The sequence below is a fragment of the Platalea leucorodia genome, assembly GCF_965183815.1.
Source record: "Platalea leucorodia genome assembly, chromosome: Z".
NCBI classification, from domain to species: domain Eukaryota; kingdom Metazoa; phylum Chordata; class Aves; order Pelecaniformes; family Threskiornithidae; genus Platalea; species Platalea leucorodia.
In genome coordinates, this window is record NC_138858.1 from 91,458,014 (window position 1) to 91,477,129 (window position 19,116).

Consider the following 19,116-nt stretch of genomic DNA (forward strand, 5'->3'; position numbering starts at 1 on the left):
AAATAAGCATTGAGCAGAGCTTTGGCAGAGGTTATTTTCCAGGACCCATCAGCCCAGGTTGCTCTGGGGTGGCCGTGGGGACGGCGAGGTTTCCACATCGGAGCATCCCAGAGGATGGACTTGCTGTCGGGAGGCTCTTCTGCATCCTTCGAGGGGACTCGCTCGAGCTCTTGACATTGTTATTGGGGTTTTTGTTTTGTTTTTTTTTTTTCTTTCCCGTGGTTGGCGAGAGTTTTAAAATGGAAGAGAAAAGAAACTACTGTTCAAACGTTGTGAGGTTGTCCTGATGTTTTCAATCTGTCACTTGGAGGGGGAGATTTTTCTTTTTTCTTTTTTTTTTTAATCTTCGTCTGGTTGAATTTGGGTTGGGATGGGATCCGACCCATCGATGGTCGGAAACCTCTATATGTTCCTCTCTGTTTTCTTTCTTTTATATATACATATATAGTGTATGTATATACCATTCACCTATACCTACATATATGTATGTATATACATAACCATATACATCTACAGTGTGGCTTTTTTAATTTCCTTTTTTCCTTTCTTTTTAAAAAAAAAATGCTCAAATGGCAACAACAACTTAAAAATGTATTATTGTAAAGTTTATTTTTTTTAATAATGTCTATAATGGAAAAAAAAAAAAATAAACCAAGAACAACCAACCAAGGAACGAAGCAGCACCGAAAGCCGAGCTCTGCCGAGCATCCACCTGTGCCGGGGTGTGTGTCCGCCCGAGCATCCCGAGCCCGGGGGGGACGCGGTGGCCCTTCAGCTGCAGAAACGCAGGGATTTGGGTCAGTCTAAATATTTTGCAATGCTGCGAACAATTCCCTGACTGTTTTGCTCTGGGAGACAAGCAAACAAGCAAACATTTCAAAGGAGCTGACAAGTTCCCATGTGGCAGGGTTTTTATTTATGTGCAATAACTTTGTTTTTGAAAATACCATCCCCTTTCCTTAATGTCTTTTTTTTTCTCTCCCCCAAGCAACCTGACAGCGCTTAAAACCAAAAGGAAACATTGAGATTTGGGTCACACAAAACATCAAGTTTCTTGATTTTTTTTTTTCTTTCTTTTTTATTTTTCCCCCCACTTTACTGCTTGTGTCAGGCAGCAGAAGTGTCAACCCCCATCCAGCTCTGCCCACGGAAAATGGGATGTCAGGGGCATCTTGGGGACCTGGGGATGCCAAAATCTGAGCTGAAGGACCGGCTGGGCTGCTTGCAGGGAGCTGGGCGCTGGTGGATAGGGGAGGGATGGATATATATTCCCTTTTGCAGCACGGAAAAAGAAAACACGTTTGATGTGGAAGTTGGCGCAGGGAAAATAAACATGTCACGTCTCTCGCAGGAGTCACGTTGCAAACCCAGGCTGCTCTTTACCATATTCTCTCCTCTAACAGCCAGGAAAATGACAGCTCTGAACTAGAGAGCCAGATGTGCGGAGCAGTTTGGCACTGAAAAAAGCATCTAGGCGTGGAGGGCGGCGTTCGAGGGGCTCTCCAGCCAACTTTGGGGTCCCTCGTGCATGGGGTGAGCCGAAATCCCGGCTGCTCCCAGCCATCCTACTGCTTCTGCCATGGGTTTGAAGTTTTGGCAGAGGTACATGGACCGTCTGAGCACTGGCACTGTGTTTCTTTAGGAAAAGGGCTGTAAAATACAGTGGAGTTTGGTTTTTTTGGTGGTGGTTTGATTTCCTTCTTCCCTGAGAAGGCTAGAAACACCTGGGGCTTTTCCAAAGGGAGTATGAACTCCTTTTGCTTCCACTGCTAGGAAAGGTCAGGGAAAAACATCTCCATCCAGTAGCTGATGCCACATCTGCTGCCCACTGGGTACCTGTACCCCATCCGCAGATGTCCATCCCGCTCCCTGGAGCTCCTCGGGCCTTCCAGCTAAGGAGGCATCAGCAGAAAGCAAAGAGCTTCGAATAAACCTCAGTTAAGAGTTGCCCCCTTGCTCTCGGGGGGGGGGGGTGGCAGTGTTGTGCCCTCCCCGAGCATCCGTGGCCGTGGCCGTGGGGTGAGAGGCAGGGCAGCGCCTGGAGCTGCCGGCTGCAGCAGGGATGGGGAGCTGCTGTGCTGGGAGCACCCCGGATCCTGGCTGTACCCCCCCCCCCGGCTGGGTCCTAGGTGCAGAGATTGTGCTGGAGCTGCTGAATATTCATACTTTCGGGATGAAGGCATTAGCTGTGCTGATAAGCATGCCGCCTTCATCCAGGTGCCTCGTAGCTCGAGCTGCTGAAAGCAAAGCTCTTCAAGGTGGAAGTGCTGATCCTGAGGCTGGGGATGCCGAGTCTGAGAAGCAAAATCCTGGTGAGTTATCCTCCCAAAGCCTGGCTAAGTCTTTCTCTCCAAACACAAAGCCTTTCCTGGAAGGAGGGCAAGGGGACGAGACACTATCTGCGTGTGAAGCGGCTGAAGGAGGCTGTGGGAAATTGTTCTGGAGGATGCGGCGGAGCTAATGCAGCGTGCTAAATCGCTGCCTTTCCTGCTGGCAGAAGCTATGTGATGTATACGAGGATTTCATTTGCATGGCGTTGTTTTGGGAACGGTCCTTTTCGAGGAGCTGTGTGGGTCTGGGGGTCTCCAGCCCCTCTCAACCAGAGCCAAGCCTCATCTCGTCTGGATTTGGAGAGACCCTGTACACCGGAGAGGTGTTTGGAGGCCTCGTGCAGGCTCTCCCGGGGCTGGATTGCAAACTGCAGCATGGACAGTTCTGCTCCAAACCGCTGCAACCCTTGTCCATGCAAATCGTTGCAGTAAGGATGGGTCCCGCGTGCTGGACATGGGTATGCAGGCAGCAGAGATGCTCTGGTGGTTTTGGGATAATTGCAGCTTTGGTGTGACCAGAGGAACAGAAACCAGCCTGCAAAATCCACCTGTGGGCACAGCCCCAAGAAGCTGTATGGATCCAATGGTTTCCAGATGTCCCAGCTGAGCGTGGGGTCCAGCAGCTGCAGGACTTGCACCTACCCAAGGGTTGTAAAGTGCAGGGGACCAGGACTGGCTGCAAACAGGGGATTTTTCCTTCTCTTTTTCCTCTACTAACCCAGATACGCAAGCAAGATGCTGCAAGGAGGTGTCTGCCATGGCTTCCCAAATCCTGGGGAATACCCTAAGCCAGCATCCCGTGTGCAGCCGGTGTGCACTAACTCCGTCCCTGCCCGATTCTGTGGTACCCCCCATCCGTTCCCATCCTCTCTCCACGGCTCTCCCTTCGCTCCGACTCACTTGCAAAAAAGAGAAAAAAAAGGGATTAAGGGCAGTTCATTTCTCTAAGATCAAGTTTTCTGGTGCGCTGGTTGGGGGTTCGGTCACCCGTGGTACAACCCGTTGGATTTTGGCCCGTATCTCACGGCAAGGGCAGCTGCAGTGGCACGGAAAGACTTTTCCAACATGGAAGGTGATTAAAAATAGGTGGGATGGCACCTTTGCCCTCTATAATTAATTTGATGTTCTCCTTTAGGCTTTAATAAGCACCCGAGCCAGCGTGGTTGGGCAAGTGTCGTCTTCCTCCTCCCTCTTCTTAATCCTCCGTTAAATAAGTTATCACCTTGGGCACTCCTGACACCTCCAGGTTTCTCATGAGCAGGTACTTTTGCCTCATTAACTTTCCCGAGCTGCTTCGCTTCACAAGAAATACTTTTTTTCCCCCCATTGTGTTGCATTTAATTTTAAAGACATAAAAATAACCTCTTGCCGACCGCGTGGAGATGAGCGGAGCTGCGGGTCAGGGATGGGGATGTGCATGGAGCCGGGATGCTCAAGTTTAGAAACCTCTTGATCCTCGAGCCCAGAAGTTCATTTGATGTTGTTCCAGTGAGCAGAGAAAAAGAAAGAGGAGGATGTAGGAAACCGGTCCCTTTTGTTAAATAGGAGCAATTCCAGTGAGGTACCAAATGTCTCATCTCCTCAGATCACCCATCATCGTTATCTGGGATAACCTCACCAGAGCAGGAAGCCAGCAGGAGGCTTGGTGAGGTCTCTGACAAGGAGAGGAAAGCAGAATTTATTTATTTTCTTATCTTTAATATTGTAAGTGAAGCTCAGGAGACTCTCACGGGTCCTGGGGCCTCGGATGACCACGTGAGATTTCAAGGATTTGGGGCAGCGGGATGCCACGCAGCAGGAAAACCAGGACCCTCAGCTTCAATCTGAGGGAGCGGCTGGAGAGGTGCTTTGGGGGGTGGCAAAGGGGGGCTCTGCCCCACGAGCGGTATCCCAGTGCTGCCGGGGCTGGGGACACTGGGGAGGCAAAAGGGAACTTGGACTCATCCAGCTGCAGCCGTTGTCCTCAAGCACTGTCCCAGGAGAAGAAGGACTCAGGGGGTGCCCAAGAAGACCCCAAAGCTCATGGGGAATGGCTTGAAATCACGGAGGGGTCCTGCTATACATATCCATATAAAAATGTGATTTTCTCATCAGCATGAGTGAGCTCTAAACCCCCCCCATTAAAAAAAAAAAGAAAGTTTATTTCAGTGACACCCCCTGATCTTGCCGGGCAATGAAGGAGGTGGCTAAGGAGCCCGGGGCCGCAGCGGTGGTGCGGGGCTTTGCCCCAAGTGGTCTCAGCTGCAGCGTTTCCCCATGGGGAGCCGGGCTGTAGGATCGACCGCGTTTCTCTCAATTACCACCTGAACAGCCTCATTCCAGCAACAATTAGCAGCCTCCGAGGGACTCCTGTGTCCTGCATTACACTTTCCTGATATAATTACCGTAGTAAATGAACAAGGAATTAAATCAAGGAGAAAGGCAGGGCGAGACACCAGTTGTGTGCTGCTGCCAGGGTCACAGCTCTGTCTCTCTGGAGGTAGGCAATCCTTCTGGCTTGCTCAAGGCTTTTCTCTTTTGAAGCTGCTTCTTTGGGAAAGGGATGTCAGCAGGGATGGCGAGGAACCTCCTAGCCCCAGCATGAAAAGGTGCAGGTAAGCACCCAGGTAGGTCCCTGCAGCATTGCCCTGCTGCCATGCAGGTGCAGCACGAGCTCCTCTAGAGACCGCAGAGCTGCTCGAGCGATGCAGCAGCCTCTGTGCACAGAGATGATTTCCAATGTACTTATGATCAGAAACAAAATCCACAGCTGGAGCGAGACCCCAGCACAGGGACAGCCGCCCGGGCTGCCCATCGCGAGGCAGAGAGCTGGTGGCTCCGAGCTGGTGGTGGATGGAGGGACACGTCACGCCTCTGCTGTGGGACCTTATGGAAGTGGAAGGTGATTTTTATTTTAAAGCAGATTTCACTTACTCATAGCCACGTGCTCCTACAGCAAGGCACCATCCCAGCCCCTTCAACATGCTGGTACCCAGACAGCCCCACTGGAGCCAAAAAGAGGGGAGTGCTCCCTTCCCTCGGGCCGCTGGCTGCAGCTTTGCAGGAGCAAAGGGGCTTTGGAAGAGCAATGTGGAACCCCTTTCTCCTCAAAGCTTGCTAGCATCCTTGCTTGTGTTTGCTTTCCTGCTTTGAACAGATGCACTCCGTATTTACTGAGGGTCTCCATGCCTGGCATGGAGTGCGGGACGTTACAAGGCTCTGCCACGGGGATGCTCTTCTGCTTTTGCTGTCAAGCGGTTGGCAAAGCTGGAGAAAGGGGACTTTAACGTGTGTTTAGCAGTGGCTTTGGGTTTCTCCTGCGGTGCCCTGCCTGGGCAGAGCAACCCTGGGCAGCCCGGCGCTGGTGGCCTCCGGCCGGGGAGGCGAGGGGCCATGCCTGTGCTCGGGCATCCCCTGCACGGGGATGGGGCTGAAAGGGTCACTTCATCCGCGCTGGAAAAATCTCCTCTGTGGAAACTGGCCACAGGGAGGGAAGGCGTCGAGGAGGCTGCTCGTATCCCCCTGACTCAGGAAGATGCTTGGAAACTCTGGACCGATGACAGCAGCCACTTCTGCTTGCTGGAAGCACAGACCAGTTACCATGCACAAACAGGCTGCCAGCAAGCAAACCGCCGCTTCAGCTTGTGCAAATTTAAGGGCCACTCTGTATCAGGCTGGCAAGAGCTCCAGGTTTCCTTTTTCCTGGCGTGGAGAAGCTCCCGGTTGGAGCAGAGGTCCCCGTGCTGGCCCCTCGCACGGACTCGCTCCGCTTGCTGACAGGCAGCTCCGAAACCAAGCCCGGCCGGGTTTGGGGCGATCTCATCCCTCTGCCTGGGCGCAGGAGTCATCCAAGCCAGGCTTAAAAACAGCCCAGCCAGGCTTAAAAACAGCCTGGCCAGGCTCGCTCCGCTTTCCTGGCGTCCCCGTCCCCTCTCCACTTGGGTGGCTAATAGCTCACCTCCAACACATGCTCCTCCAACCAAAAACTAACCCCCGATACTTTCTCGAGTATATTCCGAGTACATTAATTACAGGAAAGAAAAATGCCTGTGCTTCCAGTTACTGCGTAGTAGTGAAAAATGACTGAGTGTAAAACATGTCTGCTAGATAATTAACTTCATAGATAATTTCTTCTTCATTTTGACTCAATTACTTCCTTGATATGAGAAAGTGCTGAAAACACTATTTTTTTTTTTTATGTTGCATAAAACAATAATTGAAGAAAACTGCTAAATCTTTCCCGGAGAGAGCCTCCCCTTCCTTGGATAAGGAGCCAGGGAATAAATTGTATTTTAACTCTTGCTCTAGAGTTACAGGGTACAGCTTGGCACTTACACTCCTGTGCGTTGCATCTTGGTAGGGGGTGGAAATAGTGCTCTGCGCTGCTTAGCCAGCCTGGCAGAGGCAGGGTGCAAACGTCACGGCTACGGCCCGGAGGCAACGCTGCCCTGGCAAAGCAGGGTTTGCTCTGAATAGCAGCACAAGAAACACCGTGCTGTGAAATGCAGCGTTTGTGCTGGCTTGTTTGCAACTTCAGGGGAGCAAGGTGGGCTTAAAGGAAGAGTTTGCAACTGGGAGCATCAGTGTGCGACGGCTGCTTCTGCGTTTCACCCAGGGCTGGCACCCAGCACCCGATGCATCGCCCTTTGCAGCGGCTCCTCTGACTTTCCCACCCAGCGCTCCTGCGAGAGCAGCGTCAAAATTGCCGCAAATCGTCTAATTATAACAGATTAATCCATTAGGATTTCCTCCTCTGTTTACTGGATGGAAGTCTCCATTTCACAGCTGTGCCTCGCATCTGACCAGCTAGCAGGCAATTTAAATATAGAAAGCCATTTAACCTAGTTGGAGACCAAAGCATCTTGCTTAATGTTGTGCATAAATTTCCAAGCTCTTTGCTCCTGGCCATCAAAGGAGCAGCCAACTGCTCTGTGCCCCCAGACACCCGGGGAGCAGCAAGGGACACTTGGGGACAGGGCAGGGGCAGAGGGGATGGGAAGCTTGTGCCCGCTAACGATTTCACCTTCAGCATCCTGGCTTGCTGGGTTTTTTTTCTTTTCCTCCCTGGGGCACTCACCTATGCTCTGCCGCTCGCTGCCGTAAATCCAGCTCAGCGCTGGCATGAGGTCTGGTCGAGGCGGCTTTCTGCAGACAGGCTTTTTAAGCAGTGAAAAACTCTCTGTGCTCCTTGCAGGAAATGCCAACCGGTGGGAGCGCTGAGGAAAAAAAAAAAAAAATAGAAGAAAAAGTGTTTTCAAGAGACATTTTTAAAAATAGCTTCCGTTTGTACCAAAAATACGAATGTACAGAACTAAGGTACCATCAAACTCGGGGGGAAAAAGCAATTTCTAGAAAATTGGTTTTACTAACTTTCTATGAAGAGTCGTTGTTCACTGGAGTGGTTTATGGGAAGAACAGCAAGGTCTGGGGGGTCCCTGCTGGGAGGGCAGCATGTGGCAGCTCCTGGGCAGCTCCGAGTCCTGCGAAAGCAGTAACGGGGGTAAAAAAGGGTGGAGGAGGGATGCAAGGCTTTCCAGCCGCTTGAGATTTAGGAGGAAACATCACCAATGCTTCACCTCCTTATTTCCCAAGATGGGTAACTTTGTGGGACGGACCAAACCTTCCACGGGAGAAGAGGAGATTTAAATCCCGGTAAAACTGCCCTTCTGGTGGCTGTACTGAAAGAACAAACCCCTTGTCCTCTACCAGGAAAAATTACAACCACCAAAGCTCCTTTGTTTAACCTTCGGCCTTGGGAAGAAATGCATGGCCGTGAGAAGAAGCTCCGGGGCTTTCCATAGGGTTAAATAAAGCAAATTATGAAATGTGCTTGTAGTAATTCTCTGACAGCTGTGATATACGGCGCGTTACCCCAGGGTGTTAGGTGGGACAACCGGCAGGCTCGTTCAGTAAAGGAATCCATTCGGTTTAGCTGGGATATTTTCAAGGGCTGTAAAATTTGGAAAAAACTGTTTAAATCCTCTGCAGTAAGTGGCTGCAAGGTTTTGCTGCTCTGGGCAAAGCCAGGGCAAGGCACGTGCAGGAGCAATGCTGTTCCCTCCTGCCCGGCCGCGTCCTCGTGAATTATTCCTCGATGCCTGCTCGAGTGATGCATCTTTGCATACGTTAATTAGACTCAGTGGGTAAAATAAAACCGAGTGCAGGCTCTTCTAATTCCCTGTCTGTATATTCATTATAGAAGCAGCAGCCACTGGGATGTCAAGGAGGATTAAGTAGAGAGCTGGGAAGTCACAGGTGGTTGCAGTATGAATTGCAAACCCTCCTTGCGTGCACGGCGAAGCTGTTGGTGGACCTTGCTGGAGCAAAAACCGGCTGCTCTAAAAGCATCATCCATGCTCCCCATCACTGCTCTTGGAGGAGCACGGGCCGCTCCGCTTTCTGGTGCTTCCAAGAAGGGAAAACCCCCAGGCCGGCAGTGAACTGGTTAAGGTGTCTTGGTTGCAGCTCTGTTTTGCTTGGGTGCTGATAAATGGGGCTGGGTGCTCCAGCCCCAGAAATCCCCATTCCCAGACCTCACCGCATAAAGGCAGCATTTTGCAGAGCATCCGTCCCCCGGCTTGTTGTGCAGACGAGGGGGCACGGGAGGAACAAGGGCTTCACTGTTTCCTTTGGGCTCTGCGGCCTCAGGGTCCTTTCGGTGACCTTGCATGGTCATTTTTGGAGAAAATCAAGTGCGTGGGGAAGGGGAGGACATGGGGATGGTAAGGCTTGGCATTTCCCACCCGGGTCTGCTGTGGCTCCCAAATCCTCCCCGTGCCTGGACGATGCTGGGGGGCACCGAGAGGGTACCCTGCAGGTACCCAGGGAGATGTCGATGCACGCACGTTGCTCACCCTACCTAACCCAACCGCCGGCTGAGCTTTTTAGGAAGCAAACCCGCAGCTCACCCCGGCAGGACGGGCATCTGGAAACCATCACGCACGCCCAAGGGTGAGCCAGAGCCCAGCTGCATCGCGCTGGCCCCGGCAGCGCGGAGGTGTCCCGGCGAGCCGGCCGCGCCGCGAGGCAGCGGGCTTGGCCGGCGGTATTTAATTAGCTGCTGAACATGACGCTTGTTTTAATTCCGTGCGTTCGGAGACGTGTGTTGCTGCCCACACACACCAGTTGCCATAACAACTTTAATTTGTTTTGTAGCCTCCGCTGTGATGGATTTGGGGATTTTTGTTTGTTTGTTAATCTCCCTTCCTTCCCTCTTTCGTTCCTTCTTTCTAATTGCACTCGATCCCCCTCTGTTTCCCTGCATTAATAAGAGGCAAAAAGGCATTGCGTGGGTCCTCGACCCCCGGCCAGCATCCGCAGTCCCCTGCCTCCGAGCTGGCAGGACACAACAGCCGTGATTTATCCCAAGCAATCCCTGTGCAATAGTAGGGGCAAAGCCATTGCCTTCCCAAATTACTGTCCTGCTACTGAAACCTGAAGAGATTCATGGCTTTCCCTTCGCCCACCACCCTGTCCTGCAGACGTTGGGTTGAAAACCATGAATAACCCTCTTGGAAGGCACGGCTGTAGTGTCGGGACCTCAGAGGGATTGCTTGGATTGTTTTAAAGGGATTGACCATCTGCTGAACTATTTTGAGAGAGAAGTAAATGCAAAGCACAGGAGGGAGAGTCCTGCCTCTGCATGCGTGGGTGGGAAGCTTGGAAAGGTCTCCCCTGCTTTTGGCAGGGCTTTGGGGTCCCCCCAGCACCCCGAGGTGTCCGTGTGCCATGGGGGGCTGGAAGCCAGGGACCACTGCCACCAGCCTCTGCCTTTCCACTGAAATTCATGGTGGCTCTGTGGGTGGCTCAGCAGCGACCGGGGAGCTCCAGGAAGATGCTGAGATGGATCAGTTGGTGCCACCAGGTCGTTCCCTGGTGGAGGAGAAGTCATAGGATGGGGATATCTGGTCTTTATACCTTCCCTTCCCTTCCTTAAGCCCCCTTCCCTGCTCCTGCCTCCAGGGTTGGACCCTCCTCCAGCATTGTGACCAAACCCCGGCGTGATGCAGCCGCAGAACGTGACATGAAGCTGCTTCTGCTCAGCCTGGGGACTTGGTTTTGTTTCTGCTGTGCTCTGGGCTTTCTCTGGAGGGATGGAAGGCCTGCAATTTATTATACTTGCATCAGATCATAACGGTGAAAAAAATGCAGTCCTGGCCAAACGGGGCAAAAAGCCGCAGAAAAAGGAAAACCAGAGTTATCTGCAGGTCCTCTAGCAGCAGCAGATGTGCTGGGGGCGTGCGGAGGCTGGTGGGGTGGTGGGGAGGTGCTGGGAAAGGGGTGACCTGGAGGAAGAAGAGCTCAGCGGGGAGGAAGGTCAGGCTCTTGGCCGGCACAGCCTGAGGCCAGGGCTGTCACGCTGACTTACAGCAGCTGCCAGCCAGGTCCGTGGCCCCTGGCTCCCCCTCCTCGGCCATGCAGGCTCTGCCTCGCCGTGCAGATGGGTGCAGGCTGGCTCGGCCCCCCCATTCCCCTTGGGGTGACTTTCTGCAAAGGGACTGGACTGGGAGTGCAAACCGGGGAGCGCTTGCAATGGCCGGGTTGCAGGGAGCGCGTCTTGTGCACAGACATCCATAGCCCGGGAGGTTTCCGCTCTCTGAAGGATTAATTTGCACAGGAATAGGTTTGCAGCGGAACTGACATTAATAACAGGCTGAGTTAGAGCCCTGCTGCAGAGCGGGATGTTAATGACTCTGTGCAGAGATGGAAGGGGGCTGTTATTGAAAACGATCTCTGGGCTGTTGGTTTTTGCTGAACCCTGGAATTAGAAGGAGTTTGGGAGGAGGCGAGTCCGTCCCCAGCCCCGCTGCGGCACAGGCTGCCGCTGCCCCAGCCCCGCTGCGCTGCGGGGCGGCTCGGCCACCCAGCCCCAGGACAGGATCCAGACCTGTGGTGGGATGAACCCTGCGTTTTGATCTCTGGATGCTCCGGCATCACTTGGAAAATCACAGCAGCGCTCCCAAGTAGTTTGTCGGCTCGTCTCATCGAGCTTTACATGCGGGATGGGGAAGGGTGACCATGGGCAGATAATACTTGGGGGTTTGAAATGTGTGTATGTTGGCCTTTGGTCAGCCCTGTGCGTGAAGGGGATGTAGCTGACTTGGATGCAACAGCCTGGGATGCAGCGGAGAGGGATGCAATGGAGGGGGATGCGGTGGAAGTGGGATGCAACAGTCCGGGATGCAGCAGAGGGGGATGCAACAGCCCGGGATGCAGCAGAGAGGGATGCAATGGAGGGGAATGCAGTGGAAGTGGGATGCAACAGTCCAGGATGCAGCAGAGAGGGATGCAACAGCCCAGGATGCAGCAGAGGGGGATGCAACAGCCCGGGATGCAGCAGAGAGGGATGCAATGGAGGGGAATGCGGTGGAAGTGGGATGCAAGAGTCCGGGATGCAGCAGAGGGGGATGCAATGGAGGGAAATGTGGTGGAAGTGGGATGCAACAGTCCGGGATGCAGCAGAGAGGGATGCAACAGCCCGGGATGCAGCAGAGGGGGATGCAACAGCCCGGGATGCAGCGGAGAGGGATGCAATGGAGGGGGATGTGGTGGAAGTGGGATGCAACAGTCCGGGATGCAGCAGAGGGGGTTGCAACAGCCCGGGATGCAGCAGAGAGGGATGCAATGGAGGGGAATGCGGTGGAAGTGGGATGCAACAGTCCAGGATGCAGCAGAGAGGGATGCAACAGCCCGGGATGCAGCAGAGGGGGTTGCAACAGCCTGGGATGCAGCAGAGAGGGATGCAATGGAGGGGAATGCGGTGGAAGTGGGATGCAAGAGTCCGGGATGCAGCAGAGGGGGATGCAATGGAGGGGAATGTGGTGGAAGTGGGATGCAACAGTCCGGGATGCAGCAGAGAGGGATGCAACAGCCCGGGATGCAGCAGAGGGGGATGCAACAGCCCGGGATGCAGCGGAGAGGGATGCAATGGAGGGGGATGTGGTGGAAGTGGGATGCAACAGTCCAGGATGCAGCAGAGGGGGATGCAACAGCCTGGGATGCAGCAGAGAGGGATGCAATGGAGGGGGATGCGGTGGAAGTGGGATGCAACAGCCTGGGATGCAGCAGAGGGGGATGCAGCAGCCCGGGATGCAGCGGTAATACTCTTGGTAGCTGCGGTTTTACGGCTTCCCATAAACAGTCCCCTCCATCTCTCTCTCCGTTTTTAATTACCTAGAAAATAACCTCCATTCAATTTACAGCTCATTTGAAGCTATGAGCAAGGGTCTATAAATATTTAATGTGTTTAGAAGTGGCACCAACTGTCCAGGGTTTTTTTTTTTCTTTTCCAGGAGTTGCCTTTGTTTTAGCATATTTATTCCCCCACAACTTTACTTCTTTCTGCTCCCTCCACCCATAACCTCCCATGCAGAAAACAGCGGGTGGCAAAAGACAGCTAACTGCTGGCAAAGGGTTCAACCCCCAAATTTTCTTAGGAGTGATGGACCAAAACCGGCGTTTAGTGCAGCTTCTCCTCTAACTCGGGCAATTAAGAGGAGCAGCTTCCCGAGCATCCCGGAGCCCTCTCCCCCTCCACGCCGATGCTTCTTCCCGGGAGAAGCCGGGTTAAGATCCGCTCCCCGGCGCGACCTCCCAGCCGGGGTTGTAGGAGGTTTTGCAATCACAAAAGGTGATTGCACGCCAGGATTTCTGCCTCCTAATTGCAGCTGTGGCTGAGTGTAAGGGCGGGTGGTTAGAACAGAAGTCAGCCTGAAAATCTGCCCTGCCCTAATTAAAAGTTAAAAAAAAATATTAATAGTTATTGCAGTTAAGAGGAATAACCGGGAATTTCTGTCGATGCTGTAATTTCAGCTGCTAAGATTGCAGCAGAAGCTGTGCGCTGCTTTGCCTTTCCTCTCCAAAGGAAAACTTCTCCCATTTTCTGAAGTCCTGACAGTTGCCCCGAATCCCAGATATTATGCAAGCAAGCGACTTCTACTCCCAAATTTTTGTAGGTTTACCCAGAACATATTTTGGTCGCGTGTATTAATCACTACAACACATATTTTATTGTAATATAATAGATATATTTACTGTACGAGGAGTGACAGCATTTATTAATTATGCACAAGCGGGCCTGGAAAACGGATTTGTTTGCTTTGATGTCTAATGCGGCCGACTTTTTTTCTGCTTGTTAAACTTAATCAAAAGCAATCAAAATACACTCCCATAAATTATAGTAAATTAATTTCAAACAAAAGGGAAAAATATTAGGTAGCGCAAATGGAAGCAAAATTAAAAAAGAATAAGCGAGATAGGAGTCAGGCTAATTTAAATACTGTATTTGGTTATGGTTTTTCTTTTCCTCTGGACAGATGGGTCAGGAATAGAAAAGGTGCAGAAATGGGGTCTGAGGGGCTCAGGGCTTCGGTTTCCCCCTGAGGAGCCCTGTTGGCAGAGCCAAAAAATAGCAGGGACCGTGATGCTCGACACGGGCTGGGTGTTTTATCGCACCTCGGTGCCGGTGCGAGCGGGCGCGTGCAGGATCAGGGCTGCGACACGCGCCCCGTCCCTGCAGCCCTCGGGAGCCGCAGCATCCCTGCGGGCTGGCTGCATCCGCATCCCTGCGAGCATCCTAGCTCCAAACCGCCCCAGGGTCCCTCGTTTATCCTCTCCACCTGAGCACAGACCAAGCCACCTCTTCTCTTCTCCTTTCTCATCCTCAAGTGCTTTGAATGTTTAGGACATCCTTAATTAAAAGGCGAGCAGCTAATCTATTCCTGTCAATTGGCGGCTGGTGCTAAAGGACGTTCCCCTGTGTACGGGCACCTTCTCCCGCACGCATGAACTGCTGGCACACGCCGTCAGCACGAGCACGCCGGGCTCTATTTACTTAATGCTATTGACATTTTGAGGGTGAAATTATGTATTCTGCTTTAATTCACTGTTAAATTAAATTATGAATGTTTGGAACGTAGTAATTTCTTTTGTTCTAGGAACAGATTGTTTTATATATCTGCCTATATTACCAAGTTATTAATTTAATGATTTCATAATAGCGGTTCATTCCTTTGGGTAATATAAAGCAAAAAGTGTGCTCGGTGCACAGCTTAGGCTGACTTGCTTGTCCCTACACAGATTGCATGGGGTTAGGAGTAAAGACGTTGGGTTTGGCAGAGCGTTTGGAGGTTGCAGAGCAGGACAAGGGGCTCCGCTTGCATCTCCTGCTCCTTGGCTGGTGCTGCCAGGGATGCGGGTTGCCGGACAGCCTCCGCACTCTCGGGGTGTCCCCTCCGGGGACAGGGCATGAGTGCAGGGATGGCCGCTCAGCAGCCAGAGGGTTGTGTCCCTCCTCTGCACCCTTGGGGTTGAGTTTTTCCACAGGCTCAGCTCCCAGCCATGCGCTCAGAGCCAGGCTCTCCATCCAGCTGCCTGGAAAGCCACGTGCCCAGACGGATGCGCTCAGAGCAGCCCCTTGCCTGAGGACTTCGGCTCATCCAGATGTTGAGCTGCTTACATCAACGGCATCCTCGAGGTGTGAGCAGGGCTTGCCGGGATGCCGGTGTTGCATAGGGAGACGAGGGAGGTGCACGCCTCGTCCCCATCCCTGTCCCCGTCCCCCTCTGCTCCTCCTGAGCCCCATGGCGCTGGCACCAGCCACCTGCAGATGCATGCAATACCGGGATCGCCCTGAGTTTGGCTGCGTTTCTGCTTTTCTGAAACTTTAACGGCTCTGCTCAGCTGCCTCTTTTCATTGCTAAAAAGTCTAACCAGCTCTGCAAACGTCAGAGCTGACACCGAGTTTGTCAGAGCATCCCTGCCAGCCCTCCGGGTCTGGTACCAAACCTGGCAACGTTTCAGCACGGTGCATTTAAGGCCTGAGCTCCCGGAGCCAAGTGATTTCACAGGCTCTTGTATATATATTTATATCTATTTATCCTTTAATCCTCCCTGGCACCACCCGCTGTGGTGCGGGGAAAATCTGGGAAAATTTGTCCACCTACATGCTCAGAAATCAAGGAACAGCAGCAGAAGCAGCGCCTGTGATTTGTTCTTTAAAAATGGGACTTTGATAAGAGATGTGACGCGGGGCCAGGGACCGAGGAGTGGGCTGCCTGGTGACGCGCGTGGATTTTAACATCTCGGAAAAAATGGAGCAGAGTCATCTTTTAAAGCCGATCCCGGCTTGCTGTGACCGAGGAGCACCTGGGCAGGAGGGAGCGCAGGAGGGGCAGGCTCCTTGCATCCCCATCCCTGGCTCCATTTCCCATCTCTAACATTACTTTGCTTTTCCAAGCCCACGGGACCTTCCCTGCTCCCCGAATTTCCCTGGGGCCGGTGCCGCTCCCTGCCAGCTGGCTGCCTGGGCGCCCGCGCACCGTATAAGCAGCAAAGCAGTGAGTAAATCAATGACCCGGTGATGAAGCAGAGAGAATTGCTGAGCCCTGAACAATCCCTGCCCGGCCCGCCAAGACTCCCAAGTAATTTCCATTCTAATCCGTGCTGCTTGACTTCTAAGAAGGTAATGGCTCCTACAGCACTTCCTTGTCCTTTAGCTGAACAATTTATGGCTTCTGCTCTAGCTGCCTTGTGCTGCTGAAAAGCCTGTGCAGGGGGAAGCCTTTGCACGATTGCACTTTTGCATGATTGCAGTTTTGCATGATTGCACTTCTGCATGATTGCATTTCTGCATGATTGCATTACTGTTCCGTTGCACAATTGCACTGGTGCATGATTGCCTTCCCCTGGGCACTTGGCCCAGTTCAGGTCGTTACCGGGTGCTAACGATGCTGAGGGCAGGGGTTTAAGAGGGCTGGGGAGGCCTGGTAGGTGGTGGGTTTTGTTGAGGGTTGTGCTGGCATCTTGCATCAGCTGGGAAGCAGGATGGAGCACAGGTCTCTGCTCCTGGCTGGGATCTTCCCAAGCTGCTCACCAGCCCTCCTCAAGCAAGAACACACCAGGCTTAGTGGCCCCACTCCCTTTTTGAACCATCTTGTTAACTTGGATTTGTTTGTTTTTTTTTTTTTTTTTTTTTTTTCCAATTCTAAATGGTAAGCATATGCTGCAAGAAGGGGAAATTCAGGCTTCAGCTCCCCAAGTCACCAAGGTCTTGCCATGTGTGTAACAAGCAAACCCATCGGCCCAGCAGACAAACCCAGAGTGCTGGGAATCCCGGAGACCAAACCAGCCCTGAGAGGTGTCACAAGTCACCCACCAGCATCGCACCGCAGGCGAGGGAGCGCTGCAACCTGTCTGTGAGTATGGTGAGATGAATGCATTAAGCTTAATGAGACAGCGGCGAGCCCCGGTGACTCTGTATGGGTTGTATCTCTTTGTCCTGGAGCTCACACGTTAACACTGCCATGGGCTGGATGCTCCAGGCTGGCAGGACATGAGCAAATCTGAGCAGCCCAAAGGAGGAGGGGTGAATCCTTCACTTCTGCTATCTGCAGTGCAAAATGAAGCTGTTTTTTAGGACTCCTGGGTGAGCACTGGAGGGGCAGTCAGTGTTGTGTTGGAGTTCAAGCCTCAAAAGGGACTGTGAAATAATCTGGAAATAATCAGTTCTGGCTGCTTTGTGTGTCCTCTGCCTTCCTATTTCAACCCGCTTGTCCTTGCATAGCGAGCAGAGGTGGGTGCTGGGCTGACCCCTGCCCAGAGAGGGACTTGGCCTGGATTTGAAGCCATTAAAAACTGCAGAATTCATCACTTCTGCTGGCATCCGCTCCAATGGTTAATCAGCCTTGCTGTTAAAACACGTGCCTTATTTTTCCAGTGGGAAGCTGAAGCCAGACACGATCAACTCCTGCCTCTTGTTATGTCTTTCTTCACTAGATTAAAGATACTTTAGTAGCCTGTATTTTCTCCCAGGAAGGTACTTACTCATGGCAATCAAGTCACCTCCGTTGTCCTTTTGATAAACTAAGCAGCCTGAGCTCTTTAAGCTCCTTCCTCTGCAGAATTTTTTCCAGCTCTTGCAAGATCTGTCTGTGCATCCTTCCTGCACCCCTTTGGGCTTCCCTCCTCTGCCCAAGGGTCTTCATTCCCAGGTGATTTTGCATAGAAATATCCATCCGTGGGACAGCCCAGGCTGCTGGCGTGATGTTAAGCGAGTCGGGGAGCGGAGGGGGTTTGGCTGGGGGGACTGATGTCCGTAGCACCAGGCGCTGCCCGTCCCCAGCACCGCCGTCCCCTCCGGCTCCTTTGAACACCCGCCCGATTGCCTTTAACAACATTAGAAGAAACAGCGAAGCAGAACAGAAGCGGCGTCAGTGAGTGATAGTGAAATGAATTGATGCCGCTTGCAATGTAAAGATGGGTTTTTTTCGATGTCTCTTCTGCTGCCGCCTTGCACGGTCTGTCTCCTATCATCTCTCCTGGCTCCGTGACGCTTTGTTAACCTCCAAGTCTGATATCCAAGGGACGGGTGAAGCTTTTCTGCCTCTCTTCTAGCCATGGGAGAGAAAATACTGGTTTTCCCCTAAGCAGGAGGTGTTTGCTCCAGGCTGGGATAGCTGCCAGGGCTTGGGAAACACCAGCACAGGCACTGGCAAACGGGGAGAAGAGGCTGGAAGTGGGAAGAGAAGCCCTCAAATTGGGGGGTTTGCTTTAGGAAGCAGCCCCTGCATGCGTCCTGCTCCCATAGGGGTTGCACGTTTGCACATACGTCGGGTTAATGCATTGCAATATGGGCTTGTCGGGATGTACATCAGCAGCGCTAGTTACTGAGACTGAGCTTTGGGTGACTGCGGTTAAGGGGAGAAATACTGCAAAATTGCTTAAAAATGGGAACAACCTGTTAACCGGCGCCTGGCCCCGATTGCACTGGTCGCCTTACAAATACGCAGCTAGGAAGCATCCGAAATCAAAGCTCTCGTGTTCTAATTCTCCTTACTGTGGCTCACGCCACGCAAAGTACCCTGGATACAGAGCTGGATAAATGAGGCAATTCAAACATTAGAATATTTGCAAAGTGGTGCTCTCCAGCAACAGACACTTGAAATAATCTGTTTAGGCATTGGGTGAATTTGCTCCTACCAAAGGGCCGTCATCGGTGTCAAAGGCACTTAGTGTCAGGCCGGCGGAGTACCTACTTCTCGTTAGCTACCCAACGCCCAACAGTAAACACATTTTGCTGTTTTGCCATCTTAAGAAGAGGAAAAAAAACCTTTCTGACAGCTTGGTTAACCTGTCCCCCATCCCTTTCTCACTTGGAAGCGCTGAAGTTCTCAGCTAAGGGCAGCTGTGAAGAGCAGAAAGGGAGGAAGAAGGGGGGAAAAAAGAAATGTGTTGGATATCTATTTTTTCACGCTGTCTAAAAATACGGAGAGTCTCACACGTTCTGCCTTCTCCCTTGTAATTAAAAGGCTGGTTGCATGCTGCTGCAAAGGGTAACCCTAATTAGAAGGTGTCAAAAGAGGGAGAGGAGCTGAGGGCTCTCAGCCGCCCCGGTCCTGAGCTTACCTTTGCACTCTGGTTTTATGGATGCAACAAATCCTGCAGGGGGGAAAAAGCTAATTTCTCTTACATCATGAAAATGTTATTTTAGTTTTCAGGCTGGGAAATGTAGAAGGAAATGTCCCATGTGGGTACTGAGGAAAAAAAAAATGGAGAAATGCCTAGGACTAAGTAGCTATTGAAGGAAGCTTGTCTCCCTTGATGCCTGGAGGCGAATTGCTCCTCAGCCAGCATGTATCACTGCGAGGGGGCCGGGATGGGTGATGCTCGATGGGGATCAGTTCACCAAGTGGTCCTGTGATGGAAGCATTTCGGCTTTTTTGCCAAACCCCTGGATTTTCAACATGTTTTCCACCACTTGTGAATAAATGTGGGGGCTTGCAGTTGATAAGCGGTTGAGCTGGCACAG